The sequence below is a fragment of the Oncorhynchus kisutch genome, linkage group LG11 (genome assembly GCF_002021735.2).
Source record: "Oncorhynchus kisutch isolate 150728-3 linkage group LG11, Okis_V2, whole genome shotgun sequence".
NCBI lineage: Eukaryota > Metazoa > Chordata > Actinopteri > Salmoniformes > Salmonidae > Oncorhynchus > Oncorhynchus kisutch.
The window spans coordinates 70,841,518-70,866,610 of NC_034184.2; the positions used below are offsets into that span (position 1 = coordinate 70,841,518).

The 25,093-nt window shown below is 42.1% G+C and overlaps 1 protein-coding gene across 1 annotated transcript in view; it reads right to left on the reverse strand.

The window, feature by feature from the left end:
- LOC116376341 (sodium channel protein type 2 subunit alpha-like) overlaps positions 1–17,769 on the reverse strand; it is a 35,998-nt gene extending 18,229 nt beyond the window's left edge. Inside the window, exon 1 of the mRNA XM_031836228.1 lies at positions 17,230–17,769. The gene's annotated coding sequence lies outside the window, so the exon portion shown is untranslated. The remainder of the gene's footprint in view (positions 1–17,229) is intronic.
- Positions 17,770–25,093: the final 7,324 nt, after the last annotated feature.

The following is a 25,093-nucleotide window of genomic DNA, read 5'->3' on the forward strand; positions in this document are numbered from 1 at the left end:
CTGCCGCATAATTTTGCTCTGATTAATTTCACTGTTATTCACAAATTTAGAGAGGGTGACTGTGCTAAGAGGTGAAAACACATTAGAATAAAAAATGGGTTGAATCACGGCAATAAAAAACGCAGCATCTCAGTCAATCCCTAGTCAGTGTGTAGAAGTGGAGAGACAGGGAGAGAGAGGGAGAGAGAGGGAGAAAGAGGGAGAGAGAGGGAGAAAGATGTAGAAGGAGAAAGAGAGAGAGAGGGAGAGAGATAGAGAGAGAGAGGAAGAAAGATGAAGAGGAAGAAAGATGAAGAGAGAGGCAGAGAGGCAGAGAGGCAGAGAGGGAGGGAGGGAGGGAGGGAGGGAGGGAGGGAGGGAGGGAGGGAGGGAGGGAGGGAGGGAGGGAGGGAGCAAGCGTTTACATGCCTATACAGTAATTCTGTGATTACGACCAACCAACCTGCTTAACCCAGAGCAGCCCATCACATGTAAATCATTCCCTGCCTGCTCTCTCTCTCTTACCTCCCACCCCCCCTTTTCCCCTCTCCCACAGACAGGGAGGCAATTAGTGAGGAATATGCTGATTAGAGCATGGAGGCTCCCGGTTGCAGCTGGGAGTCAGACCACAGACCAGACGGATTGCCATGGAGCCAGAGAAGGATGTCACGAGCCACGGACGCCCCGCCACTGTACAGTGACTGTTGTTCTGCCATCTGGATCTGTTTGGCTGCTCCTCCATGATGGAAGCTAATGTAAATGTCATTGCTTTTTGGTGAGAGTCGCTCATTGACTCAAGGAGGGGTGAGGCATGAGGCGTGAGGCTGAGGATGTCCTAAAATGGACACCGTACAGGTGGCAGCAGGTTGTGAGGGAGACGTGTAGATCAGGGGTTTTCTAACCTCCCCAGCCTCTCCAAACCACCAAGCCATTCCATGCATTTCAACTATTCTACAGTTAGATTAAACTTTTCATCAAGCCCTTGAATGTGTTGAAAGGAATTGGGTCAGCCCCGGCCCTGGGTTTGGCCCTAGCTCCAGCCTTATAGAGAGAGAGAGGAGAGAGAGAGAGGGGAGAAAGCCTAGTGGTTACAGCGTTGGGCGTGGGGCGGCAGGTAGCCTAGAGCGTTGGGCCAGTAACCGAAAGGTTGCTAGATCAAATCCCAGAGCTGACAAGGTATAAATCTGTTGTTATGCCCCTGAATAAGGCAGTTCACCTACTGTTCCTAGGCCATCATTGTAAGTAAGAATGTGTTCAGAACTGGCTGGCCTAGTTAAATAAAGGTTTAAAAAAAATATATATATATAGATATATATATCTATATATCTATATATATATCCTCAGCCTTATAGTTCCATAGCGCTCCGTCACTCAGCTGTCACTTTCAAAGTAGGACACAACAGCAGCCCCCCTGCGCCCACCACCCGCGACCTGCGCCCTTCAGGGGGGTGTTGTTTCAGCCACCTCGCACCATGCCTGGCCAAAGCCACCCACAAGTTATCTCAGGACCTCTGTGGTGGACAAGGCAAACTCTTGATATTATTAGACGTGCTGTTAGAGCCCTGCTGAACACAACAGAGACTGCATGTGCTAGCTACAGTAAATAACACACACACACAGTTGCTGCGGGGTCAGTTGGAGTACAGTGACAAGTGTCATTGAGGTTGGAGGGGTCATGCACGGTGCACTCTCTTATTGTCCATTTTCATAGGCTCTGTTCCAACAGAACAGGGGGCCTTTTCCAGTGGAACACAGAACAGTCAGTTCCAATACCAGAACTAGCATATAACTTAGAATGCATGCCCAATACGTTGCTTATTTCAAGTGTATATGGTATGCTAGTATGGACAATGGAACACAGACATTGTCTCACCGACTCTTAACCACAGGCCTCTAGGTGTCTCTTTTCAATTCTACACAGGAAAAAGCCTATTCAATGGTTAAAAACAAGGATAAAACGATGGGCTTTCTCAAAATGTGCTGGCCGGTTAACACTGGTAAAAGAGAGAGAGATTGAACTGGCTAGGTCCAATTTTCATATAGATGAAGAACTACCTAGAGCTATATCTTTCTGCAATATATTCCTTCCATTTTCTCCTCTTCCTAACATCCATCCATCTCAGATGAGTAGCTCTCATCTCTCTCTCTCTCTCTCTCTCTTTCTCTTTCTCTGTCTCTATCTCAGTCTCAGTCTCAGTCTCAGTCTCAGTCTCAGTCTCAGTCTCAGTCTCAGTCTCAGTCTCAGTCTCAGTCTCAGTCTCAGTCTCAGTCTCAGTCTCTCTCTCTCAATTCAATTCAATTTAAGGGGCTTTATTGGCATGGGAAACATGTGTTAAGTGAGGTAGATAATATACAAAACTCTCTCTCTCTCTGTCTCTGTCTCTGTCTCTCTCTCTCTCTCTCTCGCTCTGTCTCTCTCTCTCTCTCTCTCTCTCTCTCTCTCTCTCTGTCTCTCTCTTTCTCCATCTGTCTCAGTCTCTGCCTATCTCTCCTCTCTCTTTCTGTCTCTATCTCTGTCTCAGTCTCTGTCTCTCTCTCTCAATTCAATTCAATTCAAAGGGCTTTATTGGCATGGGAAACGTGTTAACATTGCCAAAGCAAGTGAGGTAGATAATATACAAAAGTGAAATAAACTATAAAAAAGTTACAGTAAACATTACACATACAGAAGTTTCAAAACAATAAAGACATTACAAATGTCATATTTTATATATATATCTATATATATATATATATATATATATATACAGTGTTTTAACAATATATACAATGTTCTCTCTCTAACAAATCATCCAGGCAGCGACAGTGATTCATCTAACCAATCAGTTTGGAAACGCTGATGGAATCCATAATCTCCTTCCTGTCCACAGATGGCAGTTTATATGTGTCCCTTGGCATGCCAGAAATGGTCAGAAAATCACAATGGTGCTGGTCTATTGTACTGTTTCAGACTTAGGCCTAGGATGCAGTTTCTAATACCTGGACTCAACCATCCCAAAAACAGCTTGAGGTTTGTTCCTCGAAACTGCCAACAAAGTGTACGATAAACAATTTTGAATGTACTTAAAACAACTGCAAAAAAATTAATAAACGAATCAGCTGCTGAGCCCTATTTAAGACAGCTGGTCACATATGGTGGTGTTATGAGGCCTTCCCCACATTGCAAAATACTTTACTAATTTAATTGAAAAGAAATGGTTAGAAATGGCTCTGAGACTCTCAGACATACTGTACCTGTAGCTCAGTAATTTCACAGTGCTCCACTTTAAGACTCCACTGTACAGTACCAGTTCTTCTTCATTAGGCATCAATGTTCAAATTAATTTGAATTTATCTTGAAAATAGGTCAGAAAGGACGGGTTGTTATTTGCTATTGTGTGGGATCCACACTCCACAGTCATTTAGATCTAATTCCACAGATATGGATACTGTGCGAGATATATGAATCATCGCTCAACGTTCCCTGTCTTTGCCAATTACTTGTGCAGCCTTGAACGTCAACTAGGCAGCAGAGTGATAGTGTAATGGGAAGAAACCCTGTCAACCTGTCTGCTGTAGTTCAGGATGAGTCTCCGCCACAGGAGGCTGCTGAAGGGAGGACGGCTCATAATAATGGCCGGAACGACGCAAATGGAAACCATGTGTTTGATCCATTTGTTACCATTCCACGAATTCTGCTCCATTCATTACCACGAGCCTGTTCTCCCCAATTACGACGCCACCAACCTCCTGTGGTCTCCACTCGCCATCACAGTACTTTCACATTGAGATCAAATTGAGATCATTGAGATCAAAGTTCAGACTCTACAGTAGACAGATGGAGAGAGAGAAAACAGAAGTGTCAACCATAATAACACATCTATCACAGTTAATCTAAACAAGCAAATTAGCATACTGTACACAGCCATGTCTCCTGTTAGTCCTGACTTTAGAAACACTCGCCTGATGAGTAACCATTTCTGGAGACATATACACTTGCGTTATATACATAGACGTAGGACACCCAGGTTCGAACCCCCATCTGTCACATCAGTGTTTTATAAGGGATGACAAAATGGACTGTACTACAGGTAGGGATGTGAGAAGAGGTCCGAGTTACATTTTATTACCATCGTTGTTGCCGTGGGTTGATATGCCTTCTCATTACCTCGTTACCAAATAAGACCAAAGACATGACTACACACACACGACTGCTGTGAGGGAAATTTCCAGTCACCTGCCGACACACACACACACACACACACACACACACACGTTTAAGCACTCAAAGGGTGTATTTTTATAGCACAGTTAGTCATCTATTTATCAATGCTTATCTACCATAGAGAAGGTAACAGGAGGGAACACATTCCATCATATTCTGAGTTTACATGGAGAAGCTTACACGGGCGATAGCTAACTTGAAAGCATACCTTTCACTGCCTCCCATGTGGCAGCGCAATATGATCTGTAAGTGAAGCGGCACAGCATGCTCCGATGTTTCCCTCTTTGATGTCCTTATTCCTTATCCTTATTCTCTTTATGTAATGTGATAATAAATTACACACTTCACTTTTGAGGCAATTCATAATCCACTTCATTAGAAATGATTCAATTGTGCATCTTGGTAATAATGTTTATTTGGATTCCCCAGAGGCTAGAACCAGGCCTACAAAGCCAATGTTGAATCAAACAAATCTCACTGCTAGTTAGTTCTGTTCATTTCCTTTGCACAACATCGTTACACCACTACAAACAGATCGAATACATATTTAGAGTTGGTAATAGCTGAAAAATACAGGAAATTCAAACCCCAACATTAAATTTGACATAATATGTGCATATCTGAGACAAAGCAACAGCGCAGAAAGCCTTGCCTATTCAACAGACTCTGTTTTGGCCCCGATCTGGTCCTAAAATGACATGATCTTCATCATCCTAATAGCCTTTACATTGATTCACTCTCTTTCCGTCTGTTTTGTGGATGCAGAATTGCCTCACGCTCTCGCGACCCACTTAGATTCATCTTGTTTGAGATCCTGTTCTCCCTGCACCTTGTCACATTTGTTTCCTGCTAAAAGAGCAGCGTCGCCTCTTTAATAGAACTCAGTGGCTTGGTAAAGCTCATGCAGGGCTAAGGCTTTGTGTACTGTCATGAGGCTCGGTCTCACGCTGTTTTTCTGTTTTTCTGGGGTTGTTCAATCTACTCATTTGGTCTTCTGCATGACTTGACATTTGTCATTTGTTTAATTTGCATCTGTAGTATGAATAGATTTGCAATGTGTTAAAAATACTTCCTGGTCAAACATACACTTTCCTGCTACACTGCACACGCATGCACGCGCACACACACATACACCCTCACTCGCTCGCACGCACGCACACACACACACACACACACACACACACTCAATCTCACATACACACAGGATAATCATACATTGCTGTTGCACTTTTCTACAGAATGTTAGATTTCTAGTATTGACGCCTGTCCACCTCCAGTCACTGTCAGGTATGGTAAAGAGCTTGACAAAAGAAGGTTGGAGCGCAAGCACAGAAAGCTACAACAAGTGTGATACCCAATATTGCCCCAGAGTCTACGGCCCAAATAGGACAGGGTTCCTGCCAGAATCAATGTGTGTGTAATTCATAATGCATCCAAACATGCCTCCAATAATAGTTGTGTTGTCTCTGCTCCTGTACAATGGAGGTGATGCCACAATCTACAGAGCGTCACAGGGACGGGCGGCCCAGGAGATATTTTAGGATCCCCCCTATGTTCCTGCTTCATTTGACTCTGTTCAAAGTTCGTGCTGTATGATTGACGGCTTACACTGACAAAACATTCCTCCTTTGCTTTTCATAACCCTCAATTATCCTTCCGTTTCTGAAAAAGTCTCAAAATAAATGATTCTCAAAATAAACATCATTTTGTAAGATGAACTAAAAAAGATACTAAACTAAATTCTAAAATAAATAACCTGTTTAATAGGACCTATTCCAAGGGAAACTGCAAAACTAGCACAACTGAACCACAACTAGTAATGGAGCTGGGAATATCTGATAGCACACTAGCAGTCCTGTCGGTAAACCAGTGATGTTTAGACTGAAAGCAAAGTGTCCCCTCTGTTCCTCGTAGTAACTTGGTTTAAACATCAATATGGGTACCGCAAAATTATTTACTGAAGAGGGAACCGTTGAAACCTCAAGAACAGCCTTTTAATTCACTCCAACAAGATATCTGGCTCAAACTTGAGTGTCAGTGGTACATGAACATGTTCTTCTCTTTATTCTGTCGGCATTCTGTAAGGTAAACCACACAGGGAATCACACAATGGACTTCATCTGTCGACACAAATGCATTCATTGCTGCGTCTTTATGTTGATATTTCATTATCATTCATTTATAGCACATTATCACTGCCTTTGAGCATTATCAAAGCCACCAATCTCCAACTCATTCTTGTAAGGTCATACCGCGCTTGAACCTTCTGACTGAATGCCGGTCTGTCTGCCAATCTCAAATGAAAAGGCAGGGGACTTTGATTGCTGTTACTGCTGGTGAGACTTGGCCATCTCCCAAAGACATTACATTCTCAACACCGGTTAGAACAGTGGTAGCACATCTCTTGCTGTCTGACACCCAGTGTTTATTTAGTCTTTTAAACGGGGTGGTTCGAACCCAGAATGCTGATTGGCTGACAGCCATGGTATATCAGACCATATACCACAGTTATGACAAAACATTTATGTTTACTGCTCTATTACGTTGGTAACCAGTTTATGATACTGGTAACCAGTTTTTGGTAACCAGTTTATGAACCAGTTTATGATAAGGCACCTCGGGGGTTTGTGGTATACTCCACATTGCGTTGTGCCTAAGAACACCCCTTAGATGTGGTACATTGGCCATATACCACACCCCCTCACGCCTTACTGCTTAATTGGGCTCTTATGGGACTGAGTTCAACACAAACTGTCATTGCTCAAATTCCAACTCCATTTGTATACACAGGCAAAAAGGTCTACTTATATCTTCCTTCGTCTCATGAGACCGTATTAGACACATATGGTCTCATGGGACGAAGTGAGATGTGAGTTTGTGCTATACCCTAAATACAGCATCGGAAACACTGCTACGTATGTTTTATTTTCTGGTAAAAAGGGGCCATACCACAAATTATTCACATTTCTTTGTCCCTTGACGAAGACTTGTCTCTTAAAAAAGGACTTGACACCGGCGGCCATGTTCCCAGGGGGAACCATTCAAATTCAAGATTACCGCGTGGCCATTGGCAAATGGGTGCTCTTGGATAATGATACTCTTAGCCACTGAGAGACCTCAGATCAAATGGAACCATAACTAAACTTAAGCTGCCGACAAATCCCTTGACAAGGGGGTCACCGCAGGCAAACGAGATGTGCATCAAGGTCATCCTTTAAACCATTCGTCGTGTCAAGCACCTGAGGCTCCTCCAGAAGGCACATGTCAAAACACTGACACTCCATTTGGGCTTTAAATGGGTCTCTACAAGAGATCATTTATTGGCCACCCAAAAGGGATGGGGTCATTACAGAAGAGCAACAAAGATAGAGGGGCTTGACAAATAAGACAAGGTGTTGTTTACAATCATGTCCCAGGCGATTAGTGACAGGTCAACAACGCAATGGCCCCACCACAATTAGTGTGGGTCACACCACAATACACCACACCCCAACCCAGTAAAAAATATAGATATCATTTTTTTAAACCTTTATTTAACTAGGCAAGTCAGTTAAGAACAAATTCTTATCTTCAATGACAGCTTAGGAACAGTGGGTTAACTGCCTTGTTCAGGGGATTCGATCTTGCAACCTTCCGGTTACTAGTTGAATGCTCTAACCACTAGGCTACCCTGCCACCCCATTGCGTAGCGTCTTGGCAAAAGTTGCAAAAGAGGGGGGAAATGCTCAAATCCATTTAAAAGTAATGAAAATCTATTTATGCAAATGTGGTTCTTGATATGGTGCACTGCTAATTCTAGCAATGAGGGTTGTGAAGAAAGATCTGCTGACAGCTTGTGTAACCTATATGACCCAGAGCAGCTGAAGTCAGTACATCACATGGTGATAGCAGCCAACGAAGGGCTCACAGTGTACCAAAAAGCAGTCAGACCTATAGTTTGGGGCATACATCTAGGCAGCTGTGAAATACTAAGACTTAGTGCTAAAATATATATATTTATATATTTAGGCATTTCACCAGAATATATATAGGCATAACTAGAGGAAAGATTTATTTCTGTTAAAGGCCGAATGCAGCTGTTTTTTCTTATTCTCAATATCAAATCATGTCTGGGTAACAAGTAAGTACCTTACTGTGATTGGTTTCAATCAAAATGTTATAAAATAGAAATAGCTTCTTAGCAAGAGCAATTTCTCAAGCAAAAATGTAGCAAGGGCTGTCTGGGAGAGGTCTGAGTCAGGAGGGGAAACCTGAAAACAAGTTGTTATTGGCAGAGAGGTTTGGAACTCTCTTTCTTATTGGTCTATTAACTAATTTACCATGTGGTGATGTCACCAGGCAGGCCAAAACTCCATCCCTCCAAAACAGGGAGAAATTTCAGGCAGTCTTTTCAAACAGCTCTTACACTAAAAAGGCATTATGATAATTTTCACAATCTCACAGTATCATTCCAACCTCGCACTGTTGGAATACAGTGCCTATAGAAAGTATACTTCCCCCTTGGATTTCTTCATATTTTATTGTGTATCAAAGTGGGATTACATTTTTTTGTCAACGATCTACACAAAATACTCTATAATGTCATAGTGGAAGAAAATGTAAAAAAAATTTTTTTGAAGATTAATGACAAATAAAATACTAATATACCTTGATTAGATAAGTATTCACCCCCGTGAGTCAAAACATGTTCGAAACATCTTTGGCAAGTGATTACAGCTGTGAGTCTTCTTGGATAAGTCTCATAAGAGCTTTGCACAGCTGTATTGTGCATTATTTGACCGTTAATCTTTTCAGAATTCTTCGAGCTACGTCAAGGTTATGGAGCTAGATAGTAATTTTCAATTCTTAGACCATAGATTTTCAAGCAGCGTTACAGCAGTCAAGTTAAGGCAGTCAAAACTGTAACTTGGCCACTCAGGAACATTCACTGTCTTGTTGGTAAGCAACTCCAGTGTAGATTTGTCTTTGTGTTGTAGGTTATTGTCCTGTTGAAAGGTGAATTCCTCTCCCAGTGTCACGACCCCTTCCCGTTCGGGTGGCGCTCGGCCGTCGTCGCCGGCTTACTAGCTGCCACTGATTCTTTCCTCCCCCTCCTTGTGTGTTTATTGGTTACACCTGTTATGAGTTTGTGGTAATTAGTTGGGCTTTATTAGTCAGTCAGTCAATTATTGTAACATTTGTGTATGTTGGAGACGAACGTGTTTGCTTCTGTTTGTGGATTTTGCTGGACTGTTTTTGTCCCCGCGTTTGGGGCATATGTTTTGAGCACCCAGTGTTTTGTGGGGTGGCATTAAAAGAGCACTATATTGAACTCTCTGTTTCCTGCGCCTGACTTCACACCCACGACACCCAGATCGTTACACCCAGTGTCTGGTGTCAAGCAGACTGAAGCAGGACTTCCTCTAAGATATTGCCTGTGCTTAGCTCCACCCTGTTTCTTTTCATCCTGAAAAACTCCCCAGTATTTGCCAATGTCAAGCATACCCAAACCATGATGCAGCCACCACCATCCATTTAAGGCATGGCAGTGCTAGAGGCGTCACTACAGACCCGGGTTCAATCCCAGGCTGTATCACAACCGGCCATGATCGGGAGTCCCATAGGGCGGCGCACAATTGGCCTAGCGTCGTCCGGGTTAGGGGAGGGTTTGGCCAGGGGGCTTTACTTGGCTCATTGCGCTTAAGCAACTTCTTGTGGCTGGCCGAGCGCATGCAGGCTGACCTCGGTCATCAAGTGAACGGTGTTTCCTCCAACACATTGGTGCGGCTGGCTTCCAGGTTAAGTGTTAAGAATCGCTGTTTGGCAGGTCATGTTTCGTAGGATGCATGACTTGACCTTTGCCTCCCGAGCCAGCTCAGTTCAGAAGGACAACTGCATCATTGATGTGTCTGGGTGGTTTACCACATAATACATAGTATAATTATTGACATGACCATGTTATGCTTTCGAAACGCTCCTTAGTCTTTGTAGTTGAATCTTTAAATTCAATATATGACTAAGGGACCTTACAGATGTTGTATGTATAGGGAGGGGCAGAGGAAGGGGTAGTTTTTCCAAATTCAAGTCAACCCCTTTTATTTCACACAGAATGAGTCCATATAATTTATATGATTTGTTAATTTGACTTATGAACTCATTTAGCCTTGCCTAACAAAGGGGTGAATGCTTATTCATGTGTAAAAAATATATCGAATTTTCATTTCAGTTTGACATTATGACATTTTGTGTAGATCAATGACATTAATGACAATTAAATCTGTTTAAATCCCACTTTGTAACGCAACAAAATGTGAAAAAAGTTCAATGAGGTGTAAACTTTTTCTAGACACATATATAAAACACAGGAAATCTCATTTTTGAAAGCACTGGGCCTTTAAAATGAAATACAAAGGGACAACAAGGAAAACCAAGCATTGTCTGATAAATCACAGTAAAAATGTCTGTATTATTCACACATTCCCTCGCACTTCACATCATTGTTGGCTACGAATATAACATAAAGACAACATTTTTTTGTTAAACTGTGGAGAGAGAAATGTTGTTTCCACGTCATTTCAACTCCAAAAATCTATGTGATACCTTTGAATCAACGTGGAAAACTGATTGGATTTGCAAAAAGACATTAAGGTAAGGGCATTTTGTAATTGTTTCACCTAACTTTTAACATAAATACAATGACATGGTGAAATGTTTTGTTGATTCACGCTGAATTCACATTAGTTGACAACTCAACCAAATGTAAATGAAAACTTGACGTTGAACTGACGTCTGTGCCCAGTGGGATGACATTGCTTTGCTTTAGCGAAACAGCCACTGGTCAAGTCAAAATCATGAGGATTATGTTTCTACCATTGAAAACCACAACAAACACATAAATGTGGGATAGAATGTTTCACAACAACCAGGCCTGGTCTGTCGTCCATGTATCCTATCCAGAAGCCTTACAATAATTACCCATAAATCAGTTCATCGGAGCTTGGCATGTGGGTGGATTGATACTGACAAAAGTCTTGAAATGTAGGCCTTATACAAAAAAAGTAATTATTTCATTATATGCTATAGCAAGATCGCTTTATAATTGTAATAACACTATTTAGCAAAAAGGGGTAGGGGATATCTTCGAGGTATCAAGCTAGATAAAAGACCCTTGAGCGGGTTATATTATATAAATGTTCTGTGAATGATTCTGTGAAGAAGAGATGTGATGTAGGCATTCACATTATATGTGACTGATTGGACTCCCTTGCTTCACCAGAGCAATAAAGTATTAGCCTATCATTCATAGCATGGCACAGTGATGCCTTTGGAAAAACAACAATAGGGACCCAGATGAAACCTCTACACTTGGATAAATCCTCCCCACAGGCTATAGCCATTATGTAGGCCATAGACAAACCATAGGCTAAAATGATAAGTGATATTCAGTTCAACTTGTTCAATAGCAATGAAATGAGAGTATGAGACTGCATTTGTCCTCATTTCGATAAGAGACAAGCTTAGAGAGAATATTCCAGATGCGCCTATTGCTGATAATAACACTTCAACAGAGCAAAGCTTTTGATTAGATTCATAACTATGAATTCATAACTATTTCTCTCTATATACAGTGCCTTCAGAAAGTATTCATACCCCTTGACTTATTCCACATTCATTTAGGTTACAGCCTGAATTCAAAAGGGATTAAACTGATATTTTTAACACCCATCTACACACAATACCCCATAATGACAAAGTGAAAACATGTTTTTAGAAATGTTTGCAAATGTATTGAAAATGAAATACAGAAATATCTCATTTACATAAGTATTCACTCCCCTGAGTCGAAACATTGTAGAAGCACATTTCTGGGTAAGTCGATAAGAGCTTTCCACACCTGGATTGTGTAACATTTGCCCATTATTCTTTTCATAATTCTTCAAGCTGTGTCAAATTGGTTGTTGATCATTGGTAGACAGAGGGACAGCATTTTCAGGTCTTGCCATAGATTTCCAAGTAGATTTAAGTCAAAACTGTAACTCGGCCACTCAGAAACATCCACTGTTTTCTTGGTAAGCAATTCCAGTGTAGATTTGGCTTTTTGTTTGAGGTTATTGTCCTTCTGAAACGTGAATTCATCTCCCAATACCTAGTGGAAAGCAGACTGAACCAGGTTTTCCTCTAGGATTTTGCCCGTGGTTAGCTCCATTCCTTTTCTTTTTTATCCTGAAAAACTCCCCAGTCCTTAACAAGCACACCCATAACATAATGCAGCCACCACTATGTTTGAAAATATGTAGAGTGGTACTCAGTAATTGTGTTGTATTGGATTTTCTCCAAACATAACACTCTGTACCTAGGACAAAAAGTGAATGGCTTTGCCACGTTTTTGCAGTATTACTTTAGTGCATTTTTTCAAACAGGATGCATGTTTTGGAATATTTTATTCTTTACAGTCTTTCTTCTTTTCATTCTGTCTATTAGGTTAGTATTGTGGAGTAACTACAATGTTGTTGATCCATCCTCAGTTTTCTGCTATCACAGTCATTAAACTATGTAACTGTTTTAAAGTCATTATTGGCCTCATGGTAAAATCCCTGAGTGGTTTCCTTCCTCTCCGAGTTAGGAAGGATGTCTGTATCTTTGTAGTGTCACGTCCTGACCATAGAAAGCCTTTTTTTCTATGGTGGAGTAGGTCAGGTCATGACTGGGGGGTGTTCTAGTTTATTATTTCTATGTGTAGTCTAGTTTTTGTATTTCTATGTTGGCCTGGTATGGTTCCCAATCAGAGGCAGCTGTCTATCGTTGTCTCTGATTGGGGATCATATTTAGGCAGCCTTTTCCCACCTGTTGTTTGTGGGATCTTGTTTTTGTATTGTTGCTTTTGAGCCCTACAAGGCTGTACGTTCGTTTGTTTGTTTCTCTTTATTGTTTTGTTGCTGGTTCACATTGAAATAAATTATGATGAACCCAAATCACGCTGCGCCTTGGTCTACCCATTTTGCCGAGCGTTAAAGAAGATCCCACCAACAACGGACCAAGCAGCGTGCACAGGAGGAAAGCCAGGAGTGGAGGACATCCTGGACGTGGGACGAGATTATGGCAGGAGACAGAAGCCTGCCATGGAAGCAGGCGGAGGCAGCGAGGGAAGGACAGCGACGACGCCAGGGTTCGTGTCAATGATGCAAGCCCAAAAGACAGCCCAAAAATGTTTTGGGGGCACATTTTTACCCCTGAACTTATTTAGGCTTGCCGTAACAAAGGAGTTGAGTACTTATTGACACAAGACATTTCTGCTATCATTTTCTATTAATTTGTAAAAATGTCTAAAATCATCATTCTACGTTGACATTATGGGGTATTGCGAATAGGCCAGTGACACAAAATCTCAATGTAATCCATTTTAAATGCAGGCTGTAACACAACAAAATGTAGAACAATTCAAGGGATGTGAAAACTTTCTGAAGGCACAGTCAAATGAGGCAGTGTGAGTTATGGATCTCTTGATAACGACTTTGATGATGTTTCGACAGTGTTATGTAAATTCAAAGGCTGTTATTCATGTGCAGCCACATAGCATGCATACATGAGCCAGGCATGTTATATAACCAACAAACCCCCCTCATAGCCCAGTCAGAGGCTCCACTTCTGGCTACCTGTCTTAGGGGCAACATGGTGTGTGTTTGAAGGTATACAAGCAAAAGCTACAGCCATAACATCCATCTAGACATAGCACATCCAAACTTGTTGCACTTTTCTGTTTTTAATTCCAAATGTCTTAGATAATCTGGGCGGAACCGTTGTGTACTATTATCATCAAATAAAGATTAAATACAATTGGGATAATAATATTAAAAAGTCTAATATATATATTGGATGTTGATATATACTGTAGCCCTATATATATATATATATATATATATATATATATATATATATATATATATATATATATATATATATATATATATACGCAAATTTTTATACAGTACCAGTCAAAATGTTGGAAACACTTACTCATTCAAGGGTTTTTCTTTATTTTTGCTATTTTCTACATTGTAGAATAATAGTGAAGACATCAAAACTATGGAGAAACACATGTGAAATCATGTAGTAACCAAAAAAGTGTTAACAAAGTAGCCACCCTTTTCCTTGATAACAGGTTTGCACACTCTTGGCATTCTCTCAACCAGCTTCATGAGGAATGCTTTTCCAACAGTCTTGAAGAAGTTCCCACATATGCTGAGCACTTGTTGGTTGTTTTTCCTTCACTCGTGGTCTAAGTCATCCCAAACCATCTCAATTGGGTTGAGGTCAGGTGATTGTGGAGGACGGGTCATCTTCTGATGCAGCACTCCATCACTTTCAAATAGCCCTAACAAAGCCTGGAGGTGTGTTTGTGGTCATTGTCCTTTTCAAAAACAAATGATAGTGGGACTAAGTGTGGCCGATGTGAAATGGCTAGCTAGTTAGCGGTGGTGCGCACTAATAGTGTTTCAGTCGGTGACGTCACTCGCTTTGAGACCTAGAAGTAGTTGTTCCCCTTGCAAGGGCCGTGGCTTTTGTGGTGCGACGGGTAACGATGCTTCGTGAGTGACTGTGGTTGATGTGTGCAGAGGGTCCCTGGTTCGACCCCAGGTTGGGGCGAGGAAGGGGACGGAAGCTATACTGTTGCATTGATGCTGTTGACCTGGATCACTGGTTGCTGAGGAAAAGGAGGAGGTCAAAAGGGGGTGAGTGGGTAGAGATGGGGAGAGGTATCGTTGCAGAATGCTGTGGTAGACATGCTGGTTAAGCGTGCCTTGAATTCTAAATCAATATTTGACAGTGTCACCAGCCAAGCACCCCCACACCATCACACCTCCTTCTCCATGCTTCATGGTGGGAACTACACATGAGGAGATCTTCCGTTCACCTACTCTGCATCTCACAAAGACATGGCGTTTGGAACCAAAAATCTCCAATTTGGATTCATCAGACCAAAGGAGAGATTTCCACCGATCTAATGTCCATTGCTCGTGTTTCTTGGCCCAAGCAAGTCTCTTCTTCTTATTGCTGTCCTTTAGTAGTGGTTTCTTTGCAGCAATTTGAAGGACTGATGAAGGCCTGATGAAGGCCTGATTCACACAGTTTCCTCTGAACAGTTGATGTTGAAATGTGTCTGTTACTTGAACTCTGTGAAGCATTTATTTGGGATGCCATCTGAGGTGCAGTTAACTCTAATGAATTGATACTCTGCAGCAGAGGTAACTCTGGGCTTCCATTCCTGTGGAGGTCCTCATGAGAGTTAAAAGTTCTTGAAATGTTCCATGTTGACTGACCTTCATGTCTTAAAGTAATGATGGACTGTTGTTTCTCTTTGCTTATTTGAGCTGTTCTTGCCATAGTATGGACTTGGTCATTAACCAAATAGGGCTATCTTCTGTATGCCACCCATACCTTGTCACAACACAACTGATTGACTCAAATGCATTAAGAAGGAAAGAAATTCCACAAATGAACTTTTAACAAGGCACACATATTAATTGAAATGCATTCCATGAAATGCATACTCGAGGCAAAGGATGGCAACTTTGAAGAATCTCAAATCTAAAATAGATGTTGATTTGTTTAACACCTTTTTGGTTAGTACATGATAGTACATGAAAACCCTTGAATTAGTAGGTGTGTCCAAACTTTTGACTGGTACTGTATATATACATATATATGTTTTATAAACATTAATGAGTTCTTGTTTTTCCTCTCTTTTTATCTTCATTAAACTCTATATTTATTTTGCTGCTGTTGGAGCAAATCCTTTTTGCTAGTGATGTAGAATGTAGCATCAATATTCCTCCCAGTTCTGTTAGGCCTATATACACGTATGTACACTTTAAAGAGCTCTAACGTAGTCCGAAATTAGACTTTAACTGAATCACCAGTTTATTGTTTTGACTTTCAGGACCTTGGACAAGAGCTCAGCGGTCCGCGTTGCTGATCAAAACCACCGCGCGCTCTGAGCCCTTGACAGCTTCCGCGTCTGCTTAGCCAACTACATCTCGAAAGGTCAGTTATTCGGGAGAATAGCACGCTAGTACATCTCAGCGCCCGTGGCTTTTGAACTGCGACGGTAGGCCTACTCTCAGATGTACCCTGGCTATTGCATGCGAGGCATAGCCTGCGGACACCTGTTGTCCCTGGGTTAAAGTAGTCTTGCGCAGTCTTATTTGATGTTTGCTAATTAAAAAATACTGTAGCCTATATAGTTTGGAATCACTCTTTAGATTACATATAGAAAGGACACCGGGGTTAAGCGCTGGCCTACATTGAAAACACTGAGAAGGAGCAATGTGTAACAAAAACGTAACTAACACAAATCTTAAATAATATTTTGGGCAAATGTGAAAAGAACAACCACGATACCGCTAGGAAGACTTGCTCCTAATGTTTCACTCCCGCGCCCTAATCATTCGACCCAAGTAATCAACCAAAGAGTTGTTCTGAACATGATTACCGAGTGGGGGAACTAATCCTCCGTGCGCGCGCCACCGTGATTTCCAAACAACACATGCAACGCATTAAGGTAAGGTTCGCACAGTTTCGAAGACCCTTTCTCAAATTACCATTATTTCAACGAACAACTATGAATAGTAGCCATCCCGATAATCTTCTAACTGTAGTTGAAAGCACAAGTTTTGTTTCACAACTTCGTATGCCAAGTCAACTGCGTAATACAGGACATATGACATATGACATATGACTTATAGTCTTAGGCTATAATGAAAAACCTCAAATATATAAGCCTAAATATAATACCATTAATTGAATCCCATATTATATATTAATTCGCCTATTTGAAATATAAAATAGCCTATTGGCCCCTCCAAAAGGTTCAAACTAGGCTATGAGTTAACTACAATCAATAGCCGCATGTTAACGATAGCCTATACACTTTAGCTGAATTGTACAGTTTAAATGGGCTGTGTTTGATTTAAAAAAAATTGTAGGGCCAGTAGGCATCTAATGACATATTTTGTTGAGGTTAGGAACCGGCACTAGACAACAAAGGTAGATGAAAATAGGCTACTTACATGTGAAACTCCTTTATTTAAAGCATTGCTTCCCCCAGTCGACTTCAATACGTTTAAGAATTCCCATCCACTGGTAGAGATACCCGAAGTAAGGCCTTGTCAAACACTCTTTAGACAATTCCAGACCATCCGAAACACCTTATTTCAAAAGCATTATAATTAAAGTATTAATGCAAGGTGCATCCCATGTTGGATGAAAAAAACGCGCGGACTCAATTCTACCAGTTGTTAACCCAACTCCTTATTAGGCAAATTCTTTACGGTTCTGAGTTGACCAATTAATATTTTATAACACTTTCCAATAAATTGGCTCCAAATAAATGATTTAATGTGCTCCGTCCAGAAACAGTCGTTGTCCACACAGCTGTTGATTTAGTCCAAGTAGGTTGTAACAACTTCATACGCGCGCCGGTGAGAGATTGAACGTTTTAACATCTTCTGTAACCTCTCTCCGAAAAACCAGTCCGAACCATTTTGATTGCCCTTGAGCCGCGAAGTGAGGAACTAAGATTTCCCAAGGTAACGCCTACTCAGATTCGTCTGTACTTTTCGGACAGCACATCACATCACCGGCTGTGCATCTCATGAGGGCATAATAAAATGATAGTCGAGCATGCAATAATATGCTATTGCTACTACGTTTAAACAATGTATAGACGGAATGAGGATGAGCAAAGGTGTCTGGATGTTGAGAGAGTATTATTAAAAACTCCTCGTTTGACGAGTCTGTAATCTTTCTGTCTTAGATGTGTCACACATTGTCACACGTTATGTGCTACAGAACATGATTCCCTCAGATAGGCCTAGGTTAGTCAATTATGCTTTTAAATAGCCTATAGTTGAAATGTAGGCCTAGCCCTATGGGATAAAAGGATTAGGACATTTGATTGATCTTTAATATTATTAACTCAACTATCAGTGAATGCATACCTCATCCTGATGGAGACTGTATAGTGATTTATGGAATCGATTTTCCCCATTTAATTAGCAAGCTAACCACATAACTAGCCTATTTATGTAACTATCTGTTCTTCAGAAAGTGAACATTAGGATGTTATTTTGAAAAGCTAGGCTCAATAGGATCATGAGGCTAATGGGGATTATGATGTTTTCATAACAACAAAATGCTTTGTTTTTAATTCTGGGTAGATTTAAAGTAGGTCTATAACTTAGTTTAAATGGTTATTACAATATGAGTCAGTAATACAATGTTTTATTGAGTTCACCCACCAATCCAGTGGCCTATAATGTGTGTTGATGCCTTGCATTGTCTCAACAAATGTATTCCACACCTGGGTTCATTGCCCCCTCTGCTGGTAAACGGTAAGAACAACCGTTTGTGTATTGCACCGACTAGGATACATTACAGAAGGCCTACTGCTAAGACTACTTGTTGGGTTAATATCGAATAAACACTGTAATTGAAGTAATAGCCTACATGTAGACCTGTGTTGTTTAGAACAGCTACACTTGATTACCTGGCATGGAGAATAAGCAATGGCTAGTTATTACTATCAGCAAAGTTCTAAATGATGTAGGCCTACCCTCCCAAGTCAACGTCACTGCCACTCTGGTCCTAAGAGGCTGTCGAGTTACCTGCAAAATGGAGATACTTTGCTCCTAGATAGACCCCGAGGTAGCCTATCACATAGTCATTTGGTCACAGAATAAATCAAGCATACTCAGACAGCAAATGTGTTGCAGTTCAGATCCAGTCCACACATTCTTCTGCCCAGTTCCCTCGAAGGGCATCTTTCGTCACAGCCTCATTAATTTTGTAAAACAGGTTATTCTCACTTGACTGTGGTCTATCTAAAGCGGCGTACATTAAAAACGACCCATTAATTTACATTTAGCAGATGCTTTTATCCAGAGCGACTTACAGTTAGTGCATTCATCTTAAGATCGCTAGGTGAGACAACCATATATCACAGTTCTAGTCAATTTTTTCCTCAATAAAGAAGATATCAGCAAAGTAAGTGCTTGTAGGAAAAGACAAGTGCAAAAACAAGTATTTGGGGGGGAATAAGACTGACTGTGTAATTTAAGATACTCTTTAAAGAGCTATGGTGTCAGATGTTTTCGGGAAGATGGGCAGGGACTCTGCTTTCCTAGCATCAGGGGGAAGCTGGTTCCACCATTGGGGTGCCAGGACAGAGATAACTTTGACTGGGCTGAGCAGGAGGTGACCTCCCGAGTGCTCGGGTTGGGATGTAGGGTTTGAGCATAGCCTGAAGGTAGGGGCAGTTCCCCTTGCTACTCCGTAGGCAAGCACCATAGTCTTGTAGTGGATGCGAGCTTCAACTGGAAGCCATTGGAGTGTGCGGAGGATCGGGGTGATATGGGAGAACTTGGGAAGGTTGAACACCAGGTGGTTGTTCAACTTCTGGATAAGTTGCAGGGGTTTGATGGCACAAGCGAGGAGCCCAGCCAACAGAGAGTTGCAGTAGTCCAGTAGGGAGATGACAAGTGCCTGAATTAAGACCGGCGCTGCTTCCTGTGTGAGGAAAGGTCGTACTCTATGGATGTTGTAAAGCATGAACCTGTAGGATCGAGTCACTTCTTTGATGTTTGCAGAGAACGACAGGGTGTTATCCAGGGCCACACCAAGGTTTTTTGCACTATGGGAGGTGGACACTGTGGAGTTGTTGACTGTGATGGAGAGGTCTTTGAGTGGGCACACCTTCCCCGGGAGGAAGACCAGCTCCATCTTGTCGAGGTTGAGCTTGAGGTGGTGGACAGACATTTCAAAGAATGTTGTGTGGTAGCTTAAAATACCAAGCAAATAAAACACCACTGTGGATGGTTTCATTACAGAGTACAAAATGCACCATCATTTAGTAGGAAACAGGTGCATTCTCCAGAGTTACATCTGCAACCTTTTAGAACACACAGAGAATTAATTGAAAAGGACCAATACGTTTAAATTCCAATTCACTTAGAGTAATAGAGGCACCTCTATAGTCTCAAAAACCCAGACCTTGGAGCCATTGGTAGATTGTGGGAGGCAATCCATCTGACTAGAGAGACTAGCACCTCTACACTATAACACTAAATTCATGCTTTATTGTGATAGAAGCAGGGGCAGACTTGAAGAGTGACACAGTCATCTTGGTATGACCCAAAACGTTTTTGAGCTGAATTTCTGGCATGTTCCCAGAAGGATTTTCCTCTGTACCCACCCATTGATACAAGGGAGGCTAAACATTAGTATCTGTCACTAGCAGAATAACCTGCATAAAAAAACAGCATAGACCAGCCTACATTTCAATCTGGCCCATTCTGGTCTATACTGGTCAGTGCTGGTCAAGCTGATCTGAGCAGCATGGTCTAGCTGGTTAGGCCGGCCAACCAGCTGGTCAAACTGTGGATGCTAGTGACCAGTTAATGCTGGAATGCTGGTGACCAAGCTGGTCCATGCCAGTCTATGCTGGTGCAGCATGGTAGCTGGTCAAGGTAGTCTGGCAAAACCACGCCCATCATTATCATATTTCCCAACATGCTCCATTGCAGTTAGATTTTTGGGGAATTGTTTGTTTCAATATCGTTTTTGTTTGTTGTATTTTTGTATGTGTCAGGGTTTTCGCTGCTGGTCATTCGAGTCAAGTGCAGGAGAGCAGAGAATAGGTGATCAGGCGAATTTATTAGCCAAGAGCAACAAACAGATGGGCGCAAACAGCTACAACTTAAGCCAACCGGCAAAAGTGACAAGCGCAAAATACCGTCAATAATATAACAATAAGGTTCACCAATAATTCCCCAAATAGGGTACAGGCAATGCCCAGGGTGAAAAACCAGACTGGCGCGATACAACAAACACAAAACAAAACAATTCCACACAAAGACATGGGGGGAACAGAGGAATATATATATGCAATGTGATTAGGGAATGTAAACCAGGTGTGCAGGGAACAAGACAAAACAAATGGAACAATGAAAAATGAAGCGGCGATGTCTAGAAGGCCGGTGACGTCGACCGCTGAACGCCGCCCGAACAAGGAGGGGAGCCGACTTCCGACAGTATGTACGTTGCTTGATTAATTAATCTTATGCTACACAAAGATAAATAAGATACATTTTTCTAAACTAATCCAATCTGGTAGTTAGATCTATTGTACCCGTTACTGAAATGGTTGTTCCAGTTTAGATGCTTTAGGTAATCTCATGTACTTATCTTTCTAACCCTGGCAGTCATTCTGAATGCATATTGTGGGTGACTAAAATAAAACAAAATGGGATATCCCCACTCTTTCTGGATTCTGATAGGAATTAAACATCACTTTGCTAGCCAGCATAATGTGACTTGCATGTCTAAGGGGAAAACTAGGCCCTCAAAGTACTTTGATGCTGGTTTAGTTGGTGACCACTATACCAGCAGATGCTTGTCACAATGTCTAAAACAGATGCTGGTCACCAGCAAAAACACAGCGAAGGTTGGTCACAGCAAAAACACAGCGAAGGCTGGTGACCTATGCTGGCCTAGACTGTTTTTTGCCAGCAGGGCCAAATATGTCAGACAGGTGGATAAATAACAAAACAATGCACCCTTGACCAATTGTCAGGTCAAGGGGTTGATTGTAAGTTCATTTATGGTCACTAAATTCCAGACAGGACACAGACAAATGAAGGCCTTTTGCTGAGATTGCAAACCAGGCATGATTCCAGGATAGTTTCACTACTAAAATGAAGGTGCCACAAAATAATACCCAAAAAATGTTAGGTAACTTATCAAATCAAATCAAATCAAATGTATTTATATAGCCCTTCGTACATCAGCTGATATCTCAAAGTGCTGTACAGAAACCCAGCCTAAAACCCCAAACAGCAAGCAATGCAGGTGTAGAAGCCCGGTGGCTAGGAAAAACTCCCTAGAAAGGCCAATACCTAGGAAGAAACCTAGAGAGGAACCAGGCTATGTGGGGTGGCCAGTCCTCTTCTGGCTGTGCCGGGTGGAGATTATAACAGAACATGGCCAACATGTTCAAATGTTCATAAATGACCAGCATGTTCGAATAATAAGAAGGCAGAACAGTTGAAACTGGAGCAGCAGCACGGCCAGGTGGACTGGGGACAGCAAGGAGTCATCATGTCAGGTAATCCTGGGGCATGGTCCTAGGGCTCAGGTCCTCCGAGAGAGAGAAAGAAAGAGAGAAGGAGAGAATTAGAGAACGCACACTTAGATTCACACAGGACACCGAATAGGACAGGAGAAGTACTCCAAATATAACAAACTGACCCCAGCCCCCCGACACATAAACTACTGCAGCATAAATACTGGAGGCTGAGACAGGAGGGGTCAGGAGACACTGTGGCCCCATCCGAGGACACCCCCGGACAGGGCCAAACAGGAAGGATATAACCACACCCACTTTGCCAAAGCACAGCCCCCACACCACTAGAGGGATATCTTCAACCACCAACTTACCATCCTGAGACAAGGCTGAGTATAGCCCACAAAGATCTCCGCCACGGCACAACCCAAGGGGGGGGCGCCAACCCAGACAGGATGACCACAACAGTGAATCAACCACTCAGGTGACGCACCCCCTCCAGGGACGGCATGAGAGAGCCCCAGCAAGCCAGTGACTCAGCCCCTGTAATAGGGTTAGAGGCAGAGAATCCCAGTGGAAAGAGGGGAACCGGCCAGGCAGAGACAGCAAGGGCGGTTCGTTGCTCCAGAGCCTTTCCGTTCACCTTCCCACTCCTGGGCCAGACTACACTGAATCATATGACCCACTGAAGAGATAAGTCTTCAGTAAAGACTTAAAGGATGAGACCGAGTTTGCGTCTCTGACATGGGTAGGCAGACCGTTCCATAAAAATGGAGCTCTATAGGAGAAAGCCCTGCCTCCAGCTGTTTGCTTAGAAATTCTAGGGACAATTAGGAGGCCTGCGTCTTGTGACCATAGCGTACGTGTAGGTATGTACGGCAGGACCAAATCAGAGAGATAGGTAGGAGAAAGCCCATGTAATGCTTTGTAGGTTAGCAGTAAAACCTTGAAATCAGCCCTTGCTTTGACAGGAAGCCAGTGTAGAGAGGCTAGCACTGGAGTAATATGAACAAATTTTTTGGTTCTAGTCAGGATTCTAGCAGCCGTATTTAGCACTAACTGAAGTTTATTTAGTGCTTTATCCGGGTAGCCGGAAAATAGAGCATTGCAGTAGTCTAACCTAGAAGTGACAAAAGCATGGATTAATTTTTTTGCATCATTTTTGGACAGAAAGTTTCTGATTTTTGCAATGTTACGTAGATGGAAAAAAGCTGTCCTCGAAATGGTCTTGATATGTTCTTCAAAAGAGAGATCAGGGTCCAGAGTAACGCCGAGGTCCTTCACAGTTTTATTTGAGACGACTGTACAACCATTAAGATTAATTGTCAGATTCAACAGAAGATCTCTTTGTTTCTTGGGACCTAGAACAAGCATCTCTGTTTTGTCCGAGTTTAATAGTAGAAAGTTTGCAGCCATCCACTTCCTTATGTCTGAAACACATGCTTCTAGCGAGGGCAATTTTGGGGCTTCACCATGTTTCATTGAAATGTACAGCTGTGTGTCATCCGCATAGCAGTGAAAGTTTACATTATGTTTTCGAATAACATCCCCAAGAGGTAAAATATATAGTGAAAACAATAGTCTGAAGGAGACGACACCTGCGAGGGTAAAAAAAACACGCCCTGTTAACTCTTTTTTTTAATTTTTTTTATTTTTTATATATATTGACTTTCAATCTTACAATAACACTGTAATTACATTGCTTTTCACCACGCATGTATTCCGTGATAATATATGTACACTGGACAAAAATATAAACGCAACATGCAACAATTTCAAAGATTTTACTGAGTTGCAGTTCATATAAGGCAATCAGTCAGTTGAAATAAACTCCTTAGGGTCTAATCTATGGATATCACATGACTGGGAATACAGAGATGCCTCTGTTGGTCACAGACACATAAAAAAAGTATGGCCGTGGATCAGAAAACCAGTCAGTATTTGGTGTGACCACCATTTGCCTCATGCAGTGCAACACATTTCCTTTGCATAGAGTTGATCAGGCTGTTGACTGTGGCCTGTGGAATGATGTCCCACTCCTCTTCAAGGGCTCTGTGAAATTGCTGGATTTTGGCAGGAACCGGAACACGCTGTCGTACACGTTGATCCAGAGCATCGCAAATATGCTCAATGGGGGACATGTCTGGTGAGTGTGTAGGGACATTTGCAGCTTCCAGGAATTGTGTACAGATCATTGTGACATGGGGCCTTGCAGTATCATGCTGAAACATGAGGTGATAGCAGCGGATGAATGGGCGACAGGTAGCCTAGTGGTTAGAGCGTTGGGCCAGATTGAATCTCCGAGCTGACAAGGTAAAAATCTGTCATTCTGCCCCTGAAAAAGGCAGTTAACCCACTGTTATTGCCTGACTTGCCTGGTTAAATAAAAATAAATCAATAAAAATGAATGGCATGACAATGAGCCTCAGGATCTCATTACGGAATCTCTGCACTCAAATTGACATTGATAAATACAATTGTGTTTGTTGTCTGTAGCTTATGCCCACCCATACCATAACCCCACCACCACCATGTTGACATCAGCAAACTGCCCGCCCACACGACGTCATACACACTGTCTGCCCGGTACAGTTGAAACTGGGATTAATCCTTGAAGAGCACACTTCTCCAGAGTGCCAGTGGCCATCGAAAGTGAGCATTTGCCCAGTGAAGCAGGTTACGACTCCGAACTGCAGTCAGGTCAAGACCCTGGTGAGGACGAGGTGCACGCAAATGAGTTTCCCTGAGATGGTTTCTGACAGTTTGTGCAGAAATGAATCGGTTGTGCAAACCCACAGTTTCATCACCTGTCC